General features: G+C 40.9%; 1 non-coding gene and 1 pseudogene across 1 annotated transcript; both read right to left on the minus strand.

Annotated features, from left to right (window-relative positions):
• Positions 1-12,286: 12,286 nt before the first annotated feature.
• On the minus strand, positions 12,287-12,369 carry trnal-cag (transfer RNA leucine (anticodon CAG)). Its single transcript has one exon. It is a non-coding gene; the product is annotated as a tRNA-Leu (tRNA).
• A 1,442-nt stretch (positions 12,370-13,811) lies between these two features.
• LOC115116090 (sterile alpha motif domain-containing protein 9-like) lies at positions 13,812-24,004 on the minus strand (annotated as a pseudogene).
• Positions 24,005-24,029: the final 25 nt, after the last annotated feature.

A 24,029-nucleotide genomic window follows, 5' to 3' on the forward strand; every position in this document is an offset into this window, starting at 1 on the left:
TGTACTGTATGTGTAGTGGTGTGTGGGTAAAATCACTAGGAAAGCACCCCCCCCACCCCCAAAAAAGCCAGATTTAAACCTGTGTTGTGATAATTGCGATGTTTGCTCTATAACATACATACATTAACCTTGAGACTGTGATATATAATCATGGATGGAGACACATGTAGAAAGATCCTGTCGTACTGCATTTTATTATTGTACACAAAGCAAAACAAGACACATGTATAAATGCATGGCTTCAAAACAACTCTTAGTAGCCTCAGTAAGAAGACAATTATCCACAGCGAAATATCACAACCCCCTTTTTTTAAAGAAACATAGCATTTTAAATAAATACGTTTGGATTATAACAACTTGCTGATTGCATTGGGGGCAATGCACTTTCACACTATTTACACTTTAAATCTGACTAAATAACCATCACCTTCTCACAGACCATCAGTGCTCACAGAAAATGTTGCCCTTTACATTCAAACCTCACCCCTTCATCGTCATATTCTATTTTTAAATGTGCTTTTGTCAAGGAACCAAAAGTGAAAAACTACACATTTTTCCCATTACCAGAATATACAGTATACTGTATAAAGACAGGACAATGTACCAGATATAACTTGGTGTCAAACAGAAGACATGCAAGCACTCAATAAAGTGAAGAATATGAATGTGACCAACATATCCCTCTTGAAGGTTACATAAAGTAGACTATACAGGTTACATAAAGTAGACTATACAGGTTACATAAAGTAGACTATACAGGTTACATAAAGTAGACTATACAGGTTACATAAAGTAGACTATACAGGTTACATAAAGTAGACTATACAGGTTACATAAAGGTTACATAAAGACTATACAGGTTACATAAAGTAGACTATACAGGTTACATGAATTAGACTATACAGGCTACATAAAGTAGACTATACAGGTTACATAAAGTAGACTATACAGGCTACATAAAGTAGACTATATAGGTTACATAAAGTAGACTATACAGGTTACATAAAGTAGACTATACAGGTTACATAAAGTAGACTATACCGATTACATAAAGTAGACTATAGAGGTTACATAAAGTAGACTATACAGGTTACATAAAGTAGACTATACAGGTTACATAAAGTAGACTATACAGGTTACATGAATTAGACTATACAGGCTACATAAAGTAGACTATACAGGTTACATAAAGTAGACTATACAGGCTACATAAAGTAGACTATATAGGTTACATAAAGTAGACTATACAGGTTACATAAAGTAGACTATACAGGTTACATAAAGTAGACTATAGAGGTTACATAAAGTAGACTATACAGGTTACATAAAGTAGACTATACAGGTTACATAAAGTAGACTATACAGGTTACATGAAGTAGACTAGACAGGTTACATAAAGTAGACTATACAGGTTACATAAAGTAGACTATACAGGTTACATGAAGTAGACTATAGAGGTTACATAAAGTAGACTATACAGGCTACATAAAGTAGACTATACAGGTTACATAAAGTAGACTATACAGGCTACATAAAGTAGACTATATAGGTTACATAAAGTAGACTATACAGGTTACATAAAGTAGACTATACAGGTTACATGAAGTAGACTAGACAGGTTACATAAAGTAGACTATACAGGTTACATAAAGTAGACTATATAGGTTACATAAAGTAGACTATACAGGTTACATAAAGTAGACTATACAGGCTACATAAAGTAGACTATATAGGTTACATAAAGTAGACTATACAGGTTACATAAAGTAGACTATACAGGCTACATGAAGTAGACTATACAGGTTACATAAAGTAGACTATACAGGCTACATAAAGTAGACTATACAGGTTACATAAAGTAGACTATACAGGTTACATAAAGTAGACTATACAGGTTACATAAAGTAGACTATACAGGTTACATAAAGTAGACTATACAGGCTACATAAAGTAGACTATATAGGTTACATAAAGTAGACTATACAGGTTACATAAAGTAGACTATACAGGTTACATGAAGTAGACTAGACAGGTTACATAAAGTAGACTATACAGGTTACATAAAGTAGACTATATAGGTTACATAAAGTAGACTATACAGGTTACATAAAGTAGACTATACAGGCTACATAAAGTAGACTATATAGGTTACATAAAGTAGACTATACAGGTTACATAAAGTAGACTATACAGGTTACATAAAGTAGACTATAGAGGTTACATAAAGTAGACTATACAGGTTACATAAAGTAGACTATACAGGTTACATGAAGTAGACTATACAGGTTACATAAAGTAGACTATACAGGTTACATAAAGTAGACTATACAGGTTACATAAAGTAGACTATACAGGTTACATAAAGTAGACTATACAGGTTACATAAAGTAGACTAGACAGGTTACATAAAGTAGACTATACAGGTTACATGAAGTAGACTATACAGGTTACATAAAGTAGACTATACAGGTTACATAAAGTAGACTATACAGGTTACATAAAGTAGACTATACAGGTTACATAAAGTAGACTATACAGGCTACATAAAGTAGACTATACAGGTTATTTATCAGGATTTGGAGTGTAGATGAGTAGATCTGTCAGGTGTGTTAGACAGTAGAGGGGTGTCACTACATTCCTCAGTGTTTGTTTATACTGTAAGCTTATGGTGTCTGTCAGGAACACCACACCAGACACACCCTTATGTATTCTCTTGGCAGTTAGTCACGTTGTAAAATCTGTGTCCTTGGTAACTCAAAGCAGAATGAGAAAAAAACAACACAGTTATTGGCGGATTGAAAAAATGAATGTGTTGCGTAAATTGTTTTCTAAGTCAGCTGAATGCACCTTTAAGTTCATTGAACCGTGGTTATGTGAGTGTGAATTTACTTTGTACTGGGTTTACACCCCTCCCCTAGTATATTTGACAATCTTGTTATTTTTAGTCCCACCCTTCAGCTCCTCTCAACCCTCCCTTCTGTCTCTGAACATCATCCAGCTTTGATTTCTATTTGACATATATTTATCAACTGTGCTGTGATGTCACAAAAGTTCTGAAGATTTCTATTCCCATAGTTTTTACAGATTGTAAATTAAAGATACATGTTTAGATTTACTTAAAGCCTTAGTTTCCTGGTGGTTATGAGGAGGGTGTGGTACTGAAACCATTGTTGTGTTCCAGGTGGCAAAGCGCCAAAAGTCATTCACCCAATGTTTGTTGAGGTATGTGTGGGTCTTTTAACTTGTATTTAAGAGCAATTGGAGGCCACGGAAGGAGAGCTGTATGGCATTGAAGCTCGCCTGGAGGGTTGTTAAGCCAATGTCTCCAAGCCTTCATGGCCTTGCCGAGAGAGCACGGCTCCTATCCCAGCCTCGGACGTGTCCACCTCCACTTTGAACACCAAAGAGGGATCTGGATGAGCCCGCTCGGGAGCCTAGGTAATAAGGTGACCAAAAGCTCTGTCCACCTCAGCCGACCACTGCAGTCGCACCAGTCCCCCCTTCAGCAGTGAGGTAATGGGGGCTGCTACCTGACCAAAGCCCCAGATAAACCTTCAGTAGTAGTTGGCAAACCCTAGAAACCGCTGCACTTCCTTTACAGTGGTGGGAGTCAGCCAATTTAGCACGGCTGAAATGCGGTCACTCTCCATTTCCACCCCTGAAGTGGTATTGTGGTACCCTAGGAAGGAGACGGACTGTTGAAAGAACAGGCATTTCTCAGCCTTGACAGAACAGGTCATGCTCCAACAGTCGACCTAGCGCCTTGCGCACAAAGGACACATGCTCGGCGCATGTAGTGGAGTATATCAGAATGTCGTCGATATACACCACTACACCCTGCCCGTGCAGGTCCCGGAAAATCTCGTCATCAAAGGCCTGGAAGACTGATGGAGCATTCATCAACCCGTACGAAATGACGAGGTACTCATAGTGCCCAGAGGTGGTACTAAATGCTGTCTTCCACTCGTCTCCCTCCCAGATACGCACCAGGTTGTAAGCGCTCCTGAGATCCAATTTTGTGAAGAAGTGCGCCCCATGCATTGACTCGATCACACTGGCTATGAGATGCAGCTGGTAACTGTACCTCACAGTGATTTGGTTGATACCACGATAGTCAATACACGGGCGCAGACCTCCATCCTTCTTCTTCACAAAAAAGAAACTTGAGGAGGCAGGTGAAGTGGAGGGCCGAATGTACACCTGGGCCAGAGATTCTGAGACATACTGTATGTTTCCATAGCTGCCGTCTCCTCTTGCGACAGGGGATACACGTGACTCCAGGGAAGTGCAGCGTCTACCAGGAGATTTATCACACAATCCCCCCGTCGATGGGGTGGTAATTGAGTTGCCTTCTGTAGCCAAATTGGCATATTCAGAGAGGATGTGCACGGTGGAGACCTGGCCTGGACTTTCCACCGTAGTAGCACCGATGGAAACCCCTAAACACCTCCCTGAGCACTCTCGTGACCACCCCTTGAGAGCCCTCTGTTGCCACAAAATATTGGGGTCATGACAGGCCAACCAGGGTAGGCCCAGCACCACGGGAAATGCAGGAGAATCAATAAGGAAGAGACAGATTCTCCCCTGCGTAACCATGCCTAGTAGAGCGGTGGCCTCCCTAATCAGCCCTGACCCCAATGGTCGACTATCTAGGGCATGCACAGGGAAGGGCATATCCACAGGAGCAATGGGGATCTCTAAACTATGGTCAAATGAACGGTCAATAAAATTTGCAGAGGCGCCTGAATCTACGAGCGCCTTATGCTGGAAACCGACCAGCAGTGTGCCCTCTGCAGCCACAGATGGTGCAGGGAATGGCCCCTTCTCCGGTTGCCCTAATCGCAGCACCTCCCAGCTCCATAGGCATCGGAGCGGAGGTGCTGGGGGATGGAACTGACAGGCCCCGAACCGGACATCAGCGGTTAGTCAGCAGGTTGTCCAGCCGGATGGACAGGTCCACACAGCTGGTCCAATATGAGGATGGTGTCTCAGCAGGCCAACTCCCAACACACGTCCTCGCGCAGACTCCACCTGTAGTGATCGATCAGGGCCCTGTCGTTCCTTCCCGCGCTGGCGGCCAGGGTCCGGAAGTCCAAGTCAAAGTCCTGCGCGCTCCTCGTCCCCTGCCTCAGGTGGAACAGACATTCACCCGCCGCTAGACCCTCAGGCGGGTGGTCGAAAACTGCCCGAAGCCGGCGGGTGAACTCTGTGTAATGGTCCAACGCCGCGTCTCCCTCACACTGGAGGGAGTAGGAACCCCAGCTGGAGTAGGAACTCCTGGCATCTGGCAATCGTCCCATCATACTCCCTCGGGAACGCGAGCCGAATCCCGCTGGGACCGAGTGAAGGAGGAGTGGACAGTGGGGACTGCTGTAGTGGGGCTGGTGGAGGCGCTGGAAGACCCCCTCCTCTCTCCAAACGATCCATCGTCTGCAGCACACGATCCATGGCGGTGCCCAGATGTTGCAACATGGTCGCGTGCTGCTAGACGCGCTCCTCTATCGCCACAGGGAGGGCGTCTACTCCTGCTGACTCCACTTGGTGTTGAGTGATTCTGTAATATTCCTGTGTGTAGCTGGTGTATAGGAGTCAGGCGCAGGACAGCAGAATTGAGTAATAAACGTATTTACTCAACATTTACATAAATACAAATCAATATTCTGAGCCCACAATAAAAATGACTGGGGAATAGGAACCAGGTGTGGAAAAACAAAGACAAAACAAATGGAAAATGAAAAGTGGATCGGCGATGGCTAGAAGACCGGTGATGTCGACTGCCGAACACCGCCCAAACAAGGAGAGGAGCCGACTTCGGCGGAAGTCATGACACCAGTGTGGCAAATAATCTAGCTTGAGCTTTCTTTGGAGTCCGGCTGGAATTTATACCAGAACAATTGGCATTGTCGGCAGGATTTACCACAATTTACAGTCCGAATCAGTGGAACAGGAGCCGGCACACAAAAACGAGATAGGCAAAGTTCGTATAGCTGTTTCAACTCATTCTGACATCTTTGGGAGATGAGGGTTGTAGGCTGAATATAAATAATGGGAACCCGACCTAGAAAGCCTGGATTTATTTAGTAAGCCCATTGTATACATGCAACTGGTTGAAGCCCCTAAGGGGTTCAGCCACCAGAAGGTTAGGTTTTAGCCACCAGAAATGTAGACTGTTAAACTGTCTGTATTGTTTGTGTAGTATGTAGATAATGTTATAGGCGTTTTCCTGCAGTAGTGGCTGTCAAGGAGGAGACATTGTCACTATCTGGTAATGTGAATGATTAGGTTTATCTGGTAATGTAAGACATTAGGTCTCCCATATTCTACAGTAGTAAATTGGCAGACGCTTCAGTGTGGTTCTCATCACAAAGTATTAGGTCCCGTGACCAAATGATTAGGGACCTATACTGTCACTACAATCTGGGGAAGAGGGTATCACTACCTGGAAAACATTTTAATAGAGGGTAATAGTGCTGTGGGTAAGGATATCTAAACACCCTAGACATTGTTGGGAGAGGCACATGAATGAAAACTATTGAAATGGCGTCCTGGGGTCCCGACACTCCTGTAAAAGGTGGAATAGAGGAAGATGTTTTTAACAAAGTATTAGAGGTGCTGAAAGAGGCGCAAGAGCAATCTACCAATTTCGTCTCAAATATGGTCAGCACTTTCCTGCTGACGGAAAATTCGATCTAATAATGAACTCAGATATGCTATTGTGAGCTGGCACAGTGACATAAAACCGATATAAAAGAACAATCAGAGCCCGGATGGAATTTGTACCAGAACTTAGAACCTATCACTACTGAAAGTTTAACTAGCTCACTTTTCTGATCAATAAAGATTATAGAGACCAATGTGGTTTCTGTTCTGTGTTCATTACATCACCAACCGGACTACACATCAGCTACACACAAAACATTTAAAAAACAGAAAATAACAGGATTGGGTGTTTCATGCAGCAGAAGCCGTGTTTGGAGGAACAGATGCTGTGTCAGTTGAATTAAATTAAACTGAATTGACTAGAACCATTATCATGTGATGATATTTCAAGACAAAGAGCAGATATTCCACTCAATGTTTTGCTTTCATTCAGTGAGGACATTTTTCTTTAAATAACACATTATCACAACACCGTTTATTACAGTTTTTTTCGATTGCTAAACGACAGTGGACACAACTGGAGTCACATGTGCAAAACTCTAACTACAGTCTGCACAGCAGCAGTTCATGTGGACCAAACTCTAGTTCGTTTTTCATTGCTTGAACACAGTTTTCAAAACTCTACACACTTCTCCCATGACTTTAACCACAACCTGCACAACACTGTGGATTTACAGCACTTTGTTCAAATGCTAACACACTGCTGTCAAAACTGTGAACCACACATTCAAAACGGAATAGATTTCAGCCTTGTGCCTTTCAAACACTGCTGATTGCAATTTCAGCTGAAAGGCTAAGCAGGTGTCTTGTTTTAGACTTGTTAGTGAACACACACACATATTACAGTATATATAGGTAGAGCTCAGAAAGACTCATTTTGGAAATGGAACAAGGAAGATGGGTTCGTGGAGGGAGAAGGGTGGCAGGGAGAGGGCGGATGCGTGGAGGAAGACAAAGAAGACAAAGAGCTGTTATTTCAGATGAAATAAGGGCTACACTTATAGACCATGTCGTGAACCATAGTCTCTCATTGAGAGAGGCAGGGTTGAGGGTGCAACCCAATCTGCAAAGATCCACAGTGGCATCTGTAATGCGAATTTTCCATCGTGCAAACAGGTGAGAGTTACATCCTTACAGTAAATTAAAACATTACAGGAATCTATTTTGTATTGCAATTATAGAATATTTACACATATATATATTACAGTAAGTTTGACTGTAAAATATATTTTTACAACAGGACCCAAAGGCTGCCCCCAACAGGGGGAAGAGGAAAAATATTTTCAGATGCGCAGGAAAATGCTATTGTTGACATGGTTGTTGTCAACAATGCAATAAAACTGCAGGAGATTCAAGATAGAGTACTGGCTGATAATGATATATTTGAAAATGTTAATTCTGTCAGCACAACAACTATTGCTCGAGTCCTAAAGAAACACCAAGTTACAATGAAACAGTTATACACTGTACCGTTCGAGAGAAACAGTGAACGGGTAAAAGAGCAAAGATACCAATATGTCCAGGTAAGACGTCTGAGGTTACGTACACAGCTATACAAAATATTTACAGTTAAAAAAAACAATAGCATTTCTACAGTAAAACTGTGCACTTACTGTTTTTCAGAGAGTAATGGAGGTGGAAGCACTGGAAAGACCACATTCATTTGTATTTATCGATGAAGCTGGATTTAACCTTGCCGAAACACGCTGCAGAGGAAGGAATGTTATAGGTCAAAGGGCCACTGTGGAGGTTCCAGGCCAAAGGGGGGGAAATATCACCATGTGTGCTGCAATGGCCAATGATGGTTTGCTTCTCAACACACCACTCATTGGCCCATACAACACAGAAAGGCTTATAGCTTTCCTAGAACAGCTCTATGCTCAGCTAGTGCCAGCAGAACAGGGGGAGCCAGTAAGAAACCCCCAAGTTTTTGTCATAGTTTGCGATAACGTTGCTTTTCACCACTCTGCAGCTGTCACAGATTGGTTTGCAGCACATCACAGATTTATGGTTTTGTACCTGCCTGCATATTCACCCTTCCTCAACCCAATAGAGGAGTTTTTCTCTGCCTGGAGGTGGAAAGTGTTTGGTCACCACCCACATGACCAAATGTCTCTTTTGGAAGCCATGCGTGCCGGATGTGAGGACACGAGTCCAGAGGACTGCCAGGGATGGATAAAGCACTCCAGAAGGTTCTTCCCCAGGTGCATGGCAAGAGAAAACATTAGATGTGATGTTGAAGAAAACCTGTGGCCTGATGCTAGAGAGAGGCAGGGTTAGCCCCTCAATTATTTGTTTGAATTACAGTATGTACTTTTAGTTTCTACCTTTTTTTTCTCATTACTGTAATTCCGTAAATTACTACAGACTATTTGAAGCAAACTGCTAATTTTCATTTACCTTAAAGAATTGTTATGTTCTAAAAATGTTAATAAATCATGTGAAAGAATGTCACTCTTTTCTTTGAAGAAAATATGACTTTGTATGAAGTCACTGAAATTGTTCAAACTGTAAAGATGAAAAGTTAGTATTTTCTGTATTGGTGTTTGATGCTAGTGTTTTTACTCTCAGTGTGTTCTGAGTGACAGTGTGTGTTATCTCAGTGAGGGTTGTGCATAGTGTTTGGCTGCACTGAGCGTGTTTTGAGCCATGTGTTAAGAGTTGTGTTGCTTGGAATGAGTTTTGCAGGTGATGTGAACTGTTTAGCTCAGGTGACTGTTGGTAGTGCAGACTGTAGTTATAGTTTTGCACATGTGACTCCAGTTGTGCCCACTGTTGTTTAGCAATCGAAAAAAACTGTAAAGCTGGTAATTCCCAAATGATGATACTTACAGTAACAACGCTAATCAGAAGTGACTTGCATGTAGAAGAAGGGTTCTCGTAGAAAAAAAGAGTCCCTGTTCAAAAACAAGCGGCAGCGTAGCCTAGTGGTTAGAGCGTTGGACTAGTAACCGAAAGGTTGCAAGTTCGAATCCCCGAGCTGACAAGGTACAAATCTGTCGTTCTGCCCCTGAACAGGCAGTTAACCCACTGTTCCTAGGCCGTCATTGAAAATAAGAATTTGTTCTTAACTGACTTGCCTAGTAAAATAAAGGTGTAAAAAAAAAAAAACATTAAAAAAAAAAAAGCCCTAACTAGTCCCTTCGCGTAGACCAGGGGAAGGCAACCCTGTTCCTGGAATCTCTTAGGTCCAGCAGGATTTTGTTCCATCCAGGCACCATACCAGCTAATTGATCAGTTCAGTGATTGCCTAAATGCAACACACCTGGTCTTCCATCAAAAACATGAAGTACCTGCCACATTCCTGTAAGCTAAATATGATGTGGCTGTGCATGGCAATGATTGTGTGTGTGTGTGTGTGTGTGTGTGAGCAAGTATAAAAAACATGTTGACTCACCCTACTTGTAGAGAAACACCAAAGACATCCTCCTGTCTTTCATGTGGCCAAAACGGTCTATGACTCTCATACAGCACACGAACAGGTAGAGCAATGAGCCAGACGGTTCACCAGATCTATAAATCTGAAGTATCCATTTGGCATTTCCACTCACCACCAAATACTGTATGTTGATGAGAGGAAGCCCAGTGTCCGACAGTGGGAGAAGATGGAGCGAGATGGATTTTGGCCGGCATTCTGCTAATTTTGTCATCGATGAAACATTCGACCTCAATGCAGTTCTCTACAAAACTAAAATCTCTTACGAACAGAGTACACAAGCTTTTAACGACTGCCCTTTGCCAAAGTCTCCAAAAATTGCATTGTTTAGAAGGAGTGCAAGGGCGAATTGAGTTGTTGCACATGCACACTTCACAGTTCTCTAATGGAGATATGTATATATTTGGCTAGCCTAAATTCCTTTCATGGGCAACGATGCACAAGGCCTGTTAGTTAACATTAGCCTACTACATCTAGCTACATATTGAACTTCCATCCCCTCAGACCAGGGGGACAATGTATGAATTTATGGTTGGATCAGAATCTCTGTTATAATCATTGTCCAGTATGGAGAATTAAGTAAAATCACATCTCCAAATCACTATTTAAATCCATTGTTAATTTAAGAAAGGGACAATTTTAGCTAGCTAGCCACTGGAGGACAACGTTAAAAAGAGATAAAGCCAAATCCGAACTGGCTTCCTTTTTTTGTGTGCTAGAGCCATTCACAGTTGAGCTCACTCAGTTTAGCTCAACGCTGATTGGTTATCATTTTTTATTTATTTTTTTAATCAGGGGAGGCCAAATGCTTGCTGGCTTCCCTTGCATCCAATGCTACGGGTGGCAACAATGTCATACTCTTTTTGTCAAGACAGCATCCGATAATCGGGCTACACATACAGAGCAAGATGGCCTTTGTTTCGCTCGCTCTGATGCTTTCTCTGGTGAGATACATTCAGCCTCTTGCAAATTGAAGGAAAAGTATGAAAAACAGAGAGACAAGGATAAATAATTGTATGTTTATTGCGGGGGAAGCCTGGCTTCCCTTTGCATCCATGAATAAACACTGATCGTAGAATCTAAACTCTGGGCTAAGTTACCGTGACTTTTTATTTCATTTATCAATTGAATTAGCTATGTATGTGTGTACATGCAACGTGAAAAGTGTATGAATGGCTTCAAAACATCATAATAGCCTAGATCATTTTAAAGGTACACTATGCAGAAATTTCTCTGCCATTTCCTGGTTGCAAAAATTCTAATAGTTTGCCTAATGTACGTTTGTGATCAAACAAGCAAGTATAGTGTAGAGAGTCATTGTACCATCGAAACAGCTGTGAAATGTGTTTTCAATAACCAAAAATATTGTATTTTCAGTTGTTTGAAGCTGGTGAACAAAATCAAAAGTAAAAGATGCAGAAATTAAAGTTAAGAATGGGAAGAATAGAAATTGTGCACATAGCATAGATCTAAGCTTCTTAGAATTGATTTCAATGATAATGACAGATCTATAACTCAAATTTCTGTCTGAATTTTGTAGGGTCACCCAAAAAGTGACCTTTTGCAGCTTTAAATGTTTCAGGACAAAATTACATGTTTTTAAGTATTTTTTTGTTGTACTGGGGATAGTAACATTAGTAATATAATAAAAAAATAAAAAATTCAAATGTTTTTAGATATAGATTTTTTATATGTGTGTTTACCGCACATAATATAATTGTAAAGTATGCATTTAGGTGTCTGTAATAGAATACATGTGGCAAAAACAAATGTAGACATTAATAAATGCATTTCTATAGCTTCCAAAATATTAATTACAAACAAGGGGAGTGCCAAGATGGAGGCATGTTGGCTTCCACACAGCGCCCCCTATAAGTCATCTAGTCTATATATAATTTATTGGCACAACACCATGCTTAACTATTCTCTTTGCATTTATACATGTTGCAAAATCAGTGCAGAGGTTAGTTTACCAAATCATAGTGTGTATTGCAGTGACTCATTCACAGTCATAGACTGCTTTCAATGTAAGGAAACAAAAACCTTAAAGAAGTAAAATGGTTGATCTGTACCTTTAATTTTTGGGTCAAAGTGTTATAACACTGAACAACATTTTCTGAAATTAATTTCCTGTTGAATATAAATATGTTACAAAGAAAGGCATATTGCATCTACATTACAAAAAAAATATGTCAGAAGTGGGATTCGAACCCACGCCTCCAGGGGAGACTGCGACCTGAACGCAGCGCCTTAGACCGCTCGGCCATCCTGACATACAGGAGTGACTTCTTATTATCAGTAGATGAACGTGACAGTCTATTGTAGGTTGTTAAATTAGTATTGTGGGAAATACTAAAATTATAATACATTGGAAAAATGAAGAAGAACATTATCCGCGGTTTACGCAACCATTGCATAAAGCCATGCCAAACGTTTGCTATTCATTATGTTTTATAAAGAAATGCCTTCATAATAGCGAACCTTGCGTTGGTTTGCATTCATTTAGATATCCGGTAAATAGCCTACTTTCTTAGCTATCTATCTCTCTTTAGAATAATTGTTTATTACTATGTCTTGCTTGCTGTCTTGTGGCTATAAAGGAGTAGCAGTAGCTAGCTAAGTCTGTTGGGCTATAGTTTTGTGAACTTTTGGGAACCCTTTACTTTACATTGGTTTTGGAAGTTAATTACGTTGTAATGTGAGAAAATGGCAGACAGACAGATACAGTAAGTACACAAGCATACGGACACTATATGTTGTCTACAACAACCGTTATTGCATTGGACAGCTTGACTGAGAGAAAGTCTACATTCTCACAATCAGCACCTCACACACCTCTTTGGGGTACCCTATTGTATAAAAAAAGTATCACAAGAATACCTAGTGTAATCGGCCCCACACTGACAGTGTGTGATTTGTGTTGGTCCAGTAGAGGGAGCTGTCAGACCAGTTATTCTGACAAACTGTATTTCAGTGACTAAAACAGAGCAAAATCCTTTTTCTTTTTGTAGCAACTTAATAACATCATGATAGATAGTCTCTATCTGCCTGCTATGTTTCTATTTGAAAATAACATTCCTACTGATCAGGACCAGTATATTCCAGGGATGGCCATTTTGTATAGTTTTCCAGCTGAACATTGGCAGATGGTAAGACATAGAAAAGCCAGTGGCACATGAAACATGTTCTGGTAAATTAAACACAACAACAATATAATCAAACAGTGCTTTACTGTAGGTTATGAATATTCATTTGGCACACTACCAGGTTCAAAATTGTATATTGGCCGAGGTATATTGGTCATATACCACACCCCCTCGTGCCTTATTGCTTAATTCTATATTTTTATACTGTATCTAAGTCCATGCCGCTCTGACATCGCTCGTCCATCTATGCATATATTCTTAATTCCATTCCTTACTTAAGATTTGTGTGTTTTGGGTATATGTTGTTAGATGTTACTGCACTGTCGGAGCTAGAAGCACAAGCATTTCGCTACACCCGCAATAACATCTGCTAAACATGTGTATGTGACCAATACGATTTGATGTGATTTGAAAAGTGTCACATATTAAAATATTTTCAGTAGGGTGTAAGACATGCAGGTTACATTTTTTAATAGAATCATAATTGTTTTACAGAACATTCAGGGAAAAAACATCCTCAAATATATACAGGTATATACTATATATATATATATATATATATAGTATGCAATTATCTTTATTCCATTAACAAACATTGACAATAGGTTTTCTCCTAATTTCTTTTCTCTTGTAAATAATGTAGCATATAATTTCAAATAACCACACAATGGAATGTATTTAGACAAACAACTGAAGAAGGTACATAACTTGCAGAAAGTCAATATGCCTTGTAACACAATAATCATTCCGTAGTTTCAATAAACACAATGGAAAACCATAAAACATGTTTAAAGCATTGAATAGTTGCAAATGGTTAATAGGTCTACAATCCTTGTTCATTGGTCTGCTACTGTATAGTACTGTATGTTACAATTAGAGGGACTTAGAGACAGAATTACAGGGACTTAGAGAAAAATGACAGGGACTTAGGGACAAAATTACAGGGACTTAGAGAAAAATGACATGGACTTAGGGACAAAATTACAGGGACTTAGAGAAAAATGACAGGGACTTAGGGACAAAATTACAGGGACTTAGAGAAAAATGACATGGACTTAGGGACAAAATTACAAGGACTTAGGGACCAAATTAGAGGGACTTAGAAACAAAATTACAGGGACATAAGAGACAAAATTACAGGGACATAAGAGACAAAATTACAGGGACTTAAGAGACAAAATTACAGGGACTTAAGAGACAAAATTACAGGGACTTAAGAGACAAAATTACAGGGACTTAGAGACAAAATTACAGGGACTTAGAGACATTACAATCCATTCTGATGCAAGATTGATTGTCATTGTTTCACCTCTAAAATCATGACTGTTTGTCATTGTTTCACCTCTAAAAGCATGAATGATTGTCATTGTTTCACCTCTAAAATCATGAATGTCATTGTTTCACCTCTAAAAGCATGAATGATTGTCATTGTTTCACCTCTAAAAGCATGAATGATTGTCATTGTTTCACCTCTAAAAGCATGAATGATTGTCATTGTTTCACCTCTAAAAGCATGAATGATTGTCATTGTTTCACCTCTAATAGCATGAATGATTGTCATTGTTTCACCTCTAAAAGCATGAATGATTCATTGCTGTATGTCACCCGACACCTGTTCTCTCTGCTTTGATTATATCCAGGTGGTTGAGGTTGGGTTTCCTCACACAGTGACAAGAGCACACTGGTATCTTACTTAATGTGATTCTGTCCTGATTCACAGACATTCACCCCAGTCAAACCCTCTAGGCCTATATAACTTCAATGGAAGCCTTTCCTTTCCCTAAGTGCAAACGCTTACATCCCTTCCTCAGTCTGCCTGATGGTAAGCTGTTTACTGGTCATTTTCATACTTTATGTCATAAGCGACGGGTCCCTCCATGGTGAATCCAAGGTAAAAGGAGACCTCCTCCGTACTGCATCCACTCCGGACTCCACCAAGGTATACTGGACGCACTGAGATTTTCAGATTGCCCCCGTAGTAAACATAAATGTCACCGTTTTCCGTTTTCCCTTTGACCCGTTGTAACAGGTTTTGTATCTCAGGATCCCTCCATATTGCTCCACTTTGCCACAGTTGATGCGGGTTTGGGGGTCTATCTTTGGATGAGGCCTTCTTGTGTGATGTTTTGGGTCCCTCTTTGTACAGCAACTGATCAAGCCTACCTTTGTGAATGATTCTCCTCAGTCCTCTTGATTTCCCGAGGTAGAAATGTGCGATGCAACTCTTCGCCGGAAACATGTGGGAGAAGCGACGATGGAAAGATTTTTTCGATGAAGTGACATACGTGCCAATGTTTTTGAACGTTGTGGTGCTCTCAAGCAGGTTGTCCTTTCTTGGCCACATCAGCAACATTGAGAGGTAGTACAGCTCTGTGCAGTTTGAATGGGTTCCCTCTTCTTGCAGTGCCTCGTTGAGAAGGGAGACCAGCTCCTCGTACCTCTTCAGCAATGTTGAGCTTTGCTTAATGCAGTGAAGAACAACGTTTGCAAGGATGAAATTGATCCGGTCAGCCATGAGTTTCCGTGTAGAATTTTGAACAATGAACTGCCATTTCTTCAGAATTAATTCAATTTGATTCCCATTCTTCTCGTTCAGATACTGGAGAAGACCAGCAAATGAATCTGCTCGCTTTTGCTCCAAATAGTTTCGCTGCTCCTCTATCTCCTGCCGGAGACTCAGTTTTGGTTTACTGGCCCTTTCAGAGGCTCTCTCTTCTCCCGAGGAACAGAAGATGTGAATGTACTTCTTGAAGAGCTCTGATACTTTCCGTTTGTTTCTGTCCTCTGCTGTCTCCTTCTCAATTGACCTTGGCTTCAGGTATGTGAAGTAGTTCTCAAAAAAACTGAACATCTCCTTCAGCCGTGGCTTCAAAGAGACCAGGAATTTCTCGTGGTCTGACAGAACAGCAATGAATTGATCATTTGTACTGTTTGTTGTTTCATGAAAATCACTCACTGGCAAGTGGTTTTTGAGGAACTGCAGCATTTTGTCTCGCTGGAGTGCGTCACTTTTGTTGAAGAAAGGAATATCTTTGATGATATCAAAAACAATCATTGAAACTTCCATTTCACCGACATACCCAGATGTGTTGTAGGTTCGTTGTCTCTTTCTGTTGGGCAGATCAAGGGAATCCATTGGCTCATCCTTCTTTGCGAGTTCCTGTGAATCTCTGAATGCTTTGGTGGCCTGAAATGCTAATTTTAGGCATTTGTCTAACTCTTCTGGAGTGAGCTCCTCAGCACGTTCAATTTGATATTTCAGGTGGCTTTTGTACACCTGTCCCAATGTGTCTGCAATGTAAGAATTGTACATTTTCTGCTGTGCATCCTTGGCCCATTTCAGAGCAGATATATAATCCTTCTCTTTCAGATAGAAATGCCTTGCCAAAGCTTGTGGCAGAGTTGCGTTTTTGTCAAATCTCATTGTTGCTCTTACAAGAACTTCTTTGATTTGGCTGGTTCCCTCATCCGTCTGTATGTCTTCAATCAAAGGAGAGAACAGTGTATCTTTGTCATGTCCAAGTTCCTTTCGTTGCCGCGTGATCAGCATACTTTGGATGTTTTGAACCAGGATGTCCTTACCCATGCCAGATTTGTACAGCAAGTCACAGTGTAACAGACTGGTTGTTATTTCCCCCAGTTGAAGCTTGTGCTTTCCGGTGAGGACTTTGAGGCAATTACTTGCAATCATTTGGTGTAGAAACCGAACTGCCTGATAAGTGCCGTGCTCTTCAATGTTGTAGCGCATCAGTAGCGTGGAGTATGGGTTCATTTTGTCCTCAAGTGTCTCTTTTCCCCACAGAGCATTCCTAATCCCCACAAAATCCTCACATAGGGACAGGGCCATGTAGGAGCCGTTCACATATGTATTTAGCAAAGCTAAGAGTGAAAATAGCTGTCCTTCTTTTTTGGAGGTGTCAAGGTCTTTCAGGGTGTTGCACACCAGATTCTTGATGTACTTCTCACTGAAATTGTTTGTCATGATCATGAAGGCGTAGAACGTTTCAGGTTTTTGATGGTGACCTTCGAGCTCTTTCAGTTTCACCTCAAAGAAGCTCTGCTCTTTGGTGGAGAGCTTGTTGAGCATGAACACATTGTCAAGTCGGCTGTTTCTGGAGCTCTCTGCAGGAATCTGGGATCTCTCACAGTTCAGTATGATGACCATCAGAGTGTCAGGTTTCTTCTTCTCGTTGGCTGCACTTAGTATGCATCTCTGTAGGTCTTCAACGTCCTCCCAGTTGTCCACCAAGAGTAGAACAGGAGAATAACTCAACTGCTTCTCTTTGCCACAGGTCAGCAGGTGTGTGACTTGGACTGCGATCTCACTGTTCTGTGCTGTGGTGTTTTTCAGAACGGCACATCTGAATTTACATCTCAAGTTCCACAACACGTGCATGGCCAGTGTTGTTCCACCACATCCTGGATGATGGAAGAGGTTTATTATTATGCATGGTGATGTGTACCCTCTGTAGGTGTGATCAGGTTGTGAAGATCCTCATACTTGTCACGTTTGATGAATGGCAGACAACCTGGCCTCTCGGACAAGTAGAAGTTCCACCAAGTCACTTGTCCGCCTCTGTAAAAGTCCTCCTCCGTGTTGGTCTTGAATTCCTCAAAAGTGTCTTTGGTTTCAATTTCAGTGTTCTCACATTCATTTTCACTCAGTATATCAAGTACGGTCATCAGCTCTTCGTCTTTTGTGTCAGGAGGACTGAACTGGAGCCAGAAGATGGCAGATATCTCCTAGAGGACCGTGTCTGGGGTTCTTTGATTTTCCTGATGGTGCAGTCGATTTCAGTCAGGCTCAATTCGTAGATACATTTACTAGTAATATCCACTTTGCAGCGAGTGTTTATCATGTCTCTCCATTGACTGAATACATTTGAATCTTTGCATATGCAGAGCATATTATCCTCACCCTCAAGAGTGCGATAGATGGCACAAAAGGCCTCAAGTATAGGGCTTGAGATGTCAGTGACTCCTGAGTGAAGCATGAACACCACAAGTAATCTGTCTTTCGACAAGACGTCTGGATTGCAGAGAAATGAAACCATATCGCTGATTTCTCCAGCACGTTTCTTCAGCCATTCACTGGTACTGAAAGGTCTGTCTGCTTCACTGACCTCATTTGCTCGACCATTACAAAAGACCCAGCTTGTCTGCTTAAACAAGTTCAGCTTTCCGATAACAGTGGAGACATTGTCATTAGTATTGTACATTCGAGGGTAATGAAGATTCGCTATGCGATCTGTTCTGTAGAAACTGCATGTCCCGTTCATGTCAGATTCTGGGTCAAACTCGAGCACTGCAAACAACTTCATCTCTTTCAAAAAACCCAAATGTTCATGTCGACTGGGGTGGCACTTGTTTGTGACAACTATAACTTGCAATGAGCTTTCAAGTGTGTCTCTCCCATGAGTTATCAATTGTTTTAGCCTCTGACCTTGGTGGTTTTGGTTTTGGGTTATCTGCTGACAGTTGCTCTCCTCTTTTGACTTACGTGCTGATGACCAACATTTGACTTCCTCTGTCAAACCTCTCATCTTCTCCTGTAGACTTCTGGGATTATTGTCTGCAAGAATGTTGATGCTCTTTGGACCTTGTCGAATAAATAGACATTCAGTTTTGTATTCTTCTCCATTTTGTTCAGATATTATTGAGGTATAGAAAAGCTTCTCTTGAGTCTGTGAATAACTTGGGACAACATCAACTTCTATCACCCACTTGTCTGAAGTCGCGCCATCTAGACGTTGAACCTGAAAGAATTTTGGAGGTCTGATGCATGCTCTTGCGATATTTGTTTCTTCTCCAAAGTGTTCCTTGAGATGCATGTCAAACCTGTCTGTATACATATTGAATGATGGCAGGTTTTGCCCAATCACCTGTCCATGCATGTGTCTGGGCCCGCCTGTCACCCCAAAATGAATGGTACCATTGGTGCGAGAGTTCATGCAGGCTGCGGAAAAACTAAACACTTCATCACTGAACTTTTCCAGAATATCTATATCACTGGCTTCCTCTGTGCTTGGCAGGAGCTTGTACTCATGTACCGGGTCAATGAGATTGCTGGGACCGGATTCAGGGGGGAGGGTATCATTTTGTATGTATGTGAACGATAGATCGTTTTGGTCAAAGGGACGTGGGGGACATATTCTCTTCTCCAGATTTGGAGCAGTTTCTCTTAAGTGGTGAAATGATGAGATGGACGTCTCACTTTGTCTCGTATTGTCCTCCATATTTCCATAAGCTGGAATGGATTCCGACTCTACCATTGGCAGTAGAATGGGGATGCAACATCTGAACCGAATGTCTCAGTTCTTCCACTGATGTCCATGATGAGCTTAGACTTGGCGCCACCGACTCCGATTTCACACTGTCAGAATCCAGAGTTTCCTCATGTGACCCCATCCTAGCTTCTGGTATGGCCCTAAATCTAAATCTCTCCTGTCTTCTGAAGGGGTCACTCTCGGGGGATCTCATGCTTCTCCCTACACTCTCCAAGTCGTTTCTCAGTATCTCTACATTTTTTATGATTTGAATCGCCGGCCCAAACTTAACACCGAAATCAGTCAAGTCCTGTTTCTCAATGCAAACCAGGCTAGCTCCTGACACGTCCTGTTCATAAAGTTTTGTTGCGACCTCAGGGAGTTTGAGGCTACTAATTAGCCACTCTTTCACATGCTCCTTCGTCCAGTCTTCGATTCTCTGTGGGAATTCTCTGAGGTTGCTGACTCTGTTCATGCCATGATGTTCAGTATGCTGAGAACCCAAGAAATAAAAACGATCATCACCATAGGCAGTTGTATTTCTTTTTAAACCAATTAACAGTTACTGTAGCTGCACATATAGTTGATATTTTTTATTTGCCAAATCACCAATGCCTATTGCTTATTATTATTGAAACTAAGAACAATCCACTGAATATACATTTACTATGCATACATAGAGTTTCAGCTTAAAACTTGCAAACATACCATTGTTGCATGCACTCCACCAATGGACAGTTGTGTTGTGTCTGATGTCATCATCCTACAATTGGTGGAAATACATTAGGTGCAAATACATTCATTTGAAATTAAACAAATTGATGTTTTGGATCACCTCAAATGTGTTTTTTTTATACATACATGCAAGGTATTGTGCATTTTAATTTTGTTGATTTTTTTATAGTAAAAAATTCCCACATGACCCACTTTAGATACTTTAAATTATTTAAAAAATCATCTATTAATTAAAATCATAAATGACCTTGAAGATGGACCCATTGACTGGTCACTCTTCATTGACAGATAGCTGGGCGTAGGTGAGTCTGCTCCCTCCCTGCAAACAAAATAATTGAGGTGTGTTTTTAATCAATCCTATGCTCATGTACAGTCGCTTTTACCGATCTGCAAGATGTCTATTAGAAATCACATATTCAAAGTGTCTCCGAGTAGGAGTGCTGATCTAGGATCAAGTCCCCCTACATCATTATGATCTGATAGATAATAGGCAGAATCTACCACACACCCAAACCAATTTAGTGAGGGTGCTGGAGTCAAAATGCTAAACTGGAGAAACAGGAAAAAGTCGCTGCACATTTCCAGACAGATGAAAATCTATTTATTTAATTGTGGCTGAGCTTTCGGTCAGTCAACCGTCATCAAACCATATGCAAAATAATATTCAAAACTGATGCTAATCAAAACTGATGCTAATCAGTACTGATGCTAATCAAAACTGATGCTAATCAATACTGATGCTAACCATAACTGAAGCTAATCAAAACTGATGCTAATCAGTACTGATGCTAATCAGTACTGATGCTAATCATAACTGATGCAATTCAAAACTGAAGCTAATCAGTACTGATGCTAATCATAACTGATGCTAATCATAACTGATGCTAATCAAAACTGATGCTAATCATAACTGATGCTAATCATAACTGATGCTAATCATAACTGATGCTAATCAAAACTGAAGCTAATCAGTACTGATGCTAATCATAACTGATGCTAATCAAAACTCAAGCTAATCAGTACTGATGCTAATCATAACTGATGCTAATCAAAACTGAAGCTAATCAGTACTGATGCTAACCAAAACTGATGCTAATCAAAACTGATACTAATCAATACTCCTACTCTGAGACTGTGAAAACGGGCCCAGACCTTTTGTCTTTTGTCGATTGTTGGACGTATTGACACATTGCAACGTCCTCATTATGAAAATCATAAATGACCTGCGATTGGGAATAAACTCTCTCTTGTAGTTTATCGGTGGATCCATTGAGCGGTCGCTCCTCATTGACACACAGCTGGATGTAGGTGACTCTGCACCCTCCCTGTGAAATATACAGTCAGTCCCCTAACCCTATAACATAGCTTGTAAAGACAGTTGGAAATCGGGACCCATATTCATCCATATGCAGTGTTCACACTGCACGAGTCTCCTTATCCTTGGGTTTATTGAGATTTTAGCCTAGGGCTATGCAAGTCTTCACACTTACACATTCTAGCACCAACCTTAGCCCAGGGCTAGCTGGCCTTGCTCCGGAGCAGGGTTAGGTCCAACTTTGTAGGACTAGACCCAGAAACCCGGTGCCAAAATAGCCCGTGTGAAACGGGGGTCAAGAAAAACGCATAGAATATTTCACTGTCCAATCACAATAGCTGCATTTTCACTTCATTTTCATATGCTTGTGATGAGTTCTGCACGCTATTTTAATAAGTACATTTATACTATTTCATCCTTCCATCTGAGGACAAAAACCTGACAAAAAAAACATACTTTCATCGGTGTGAAAACATGGTTGCTATGGCTAACAAAAACGGTTGCTATGTAGGCAGGCTAACGTCTGCTCCCCACTGTCCCCAGGATATTTCAGCCCAGGATTAACAAATGTTAGTGTGAACACAGGATAAGTTAGCATAGGGTCAGTCTTAGCCCAGGGCTAAGAACATTGCAGTGCGAAAAGGCCTAAAGTGTCTCACAGTAGTAGTGTTGATTTAGGATCAGTTCCCCTCTGTCCATATAATATTATTCATTATGATCTAAAAGGCAAAGCTGATCCTATAGCAGCACTCCTACTCTGAGACTGTGAATACAGGCCCAAACCTTTGTCTCTTGTGCCATGTCCTCGGTGGAAGTTGATTGGCTGACCCATTGAGTGATCACTCTTCATTGACAGACAGCTAGGTGACTCTGCTCTCTCCTCCTGGGCCACCAAGCCCTGTTTACCAGGGCAGAGAAGACTTGACCCTGCAACGTCCTCATTATACTCCTGTGGGGCGGTGGGACTACTATGCAGCCATTGACGGACATGTTCACTCTTCCCACTCTCTGCACCCTCAGGCGATACAGTGTTGTCACTCATCCTGTCTCCACACCAGCATTCAGGTTCCTGACAAAGAAAACGAAGCGAGAGGGGTGAGAGGAAAGATCCGAAAAACCGCTCTTTAGCAGTAACTTCTTTATTGAGGATAAGTGTATTTACTGTGAATGTGATATGTGGTTGTCTCACCTTGCTGTCTCAATAAGATGAATGCACTAACTAACTGTAAGTCACTCTGGATAAGAGCATCTGATAAATGACTCAAATGTCAAATGCTCTTTAACCGTGTATCAAAATCTCCCGCTAACTTCATTCCCTTTCTGAAACTCTCAGTATTGAAACAAGCGGAAACAATGTACCGGACTTCTTGTCCAAATCATAGAGAACCAGGTCTAGTAAACACACATTCCTATATGACCACAACAGACTAATACCTCTCCTCTGTATAGAAACCACTTGGGATACTCTCGTAGAAAATGTATTGTTTCCCAAACGTGGTAGTTATGTTGTTTGTAGAAAAGGCGTATCATATTGTGTCACCTTCAATAGGCAGACTGTGCATTCCCATGCAGTAGAAAGATACAGTTTCTACAATAGCCAAAGAGGATAAAGGTAATCTGGTTACTCTCTCCTATGGTCCAGGGATACAAGATCAGACACCTCCCCTCGATGACTCAGCAGTGGTTGCACATGCAGTACATTTCATTTGACAGTCATACTTACCCGGAACTTCAGCTTCTCATATGAACTTGTGATTTGAATAGTGTCATGGTTATTTGACAATGGCTTACTTCCCAAACATTACCATGAAAAGCAAACAAACCTATTCATTGCCTATCGCCTCATCGAACATGGAGCAGACTGAATGAAAACGTGTGTTTCTGCATTCCAGAGGCACATAATATACCAGGGAGTGTACTGTAACTCTGTACTGTAGACTTGCTACGTCAAATAAGATTTTCCCTCAGGATTTCAGTTGATTTCAGGAAATCAGTTGATTTCAGTACGCTATTGAGTAAACTTGGACCTTCGTCACCCACGGAGTATGTCTGATTTATACATTCAGAATCTCAGTTATTGCATGAGAAATAATCAGTACGATTATTATTATTATTATAACGAGCTCAACGTAATTAGGCTGCATTCATTTGTAATAATTAGACTAATTACAGCAGTATTTTTAGTTTAGAAAACATTTGTGTAGACAATAACGGAATATATCCAAGACTTTAAACAGAACCTTACCACTCAGAGTCCTAACTTCACTCATATCTGCACAGTTTGAAAGGTGTGCTCTTAGATCCTGTGCAGCCACAGAAATATCAGTAACCGTTTCCCCGCTGTATTCTTGACAATGAACCACTAAACTTGTCAGTATTCTGAGCCGCACCTAGGAGGTGCCGAATTTAACCCCAGAAGCTACTAATACAGGAGAAACATGGTCTATTTAGTAGCTCACAGCTAGTAGATC

Source organism: Oncorhynchus nerka, linkage group LG18, assembly GCF_034236695.1.
Source record: "Oncorhynchus nerka isolate Pitt River linkage group LG18, Oner_Uvic_2.0, whole genome shotgun sequence".
NCBI lineage: Eukaryota > Metazoa > Chordata > Actinopteri > Salmoniformes > Salmonidae > Oncorhynchus > Oncorhynchus nerka.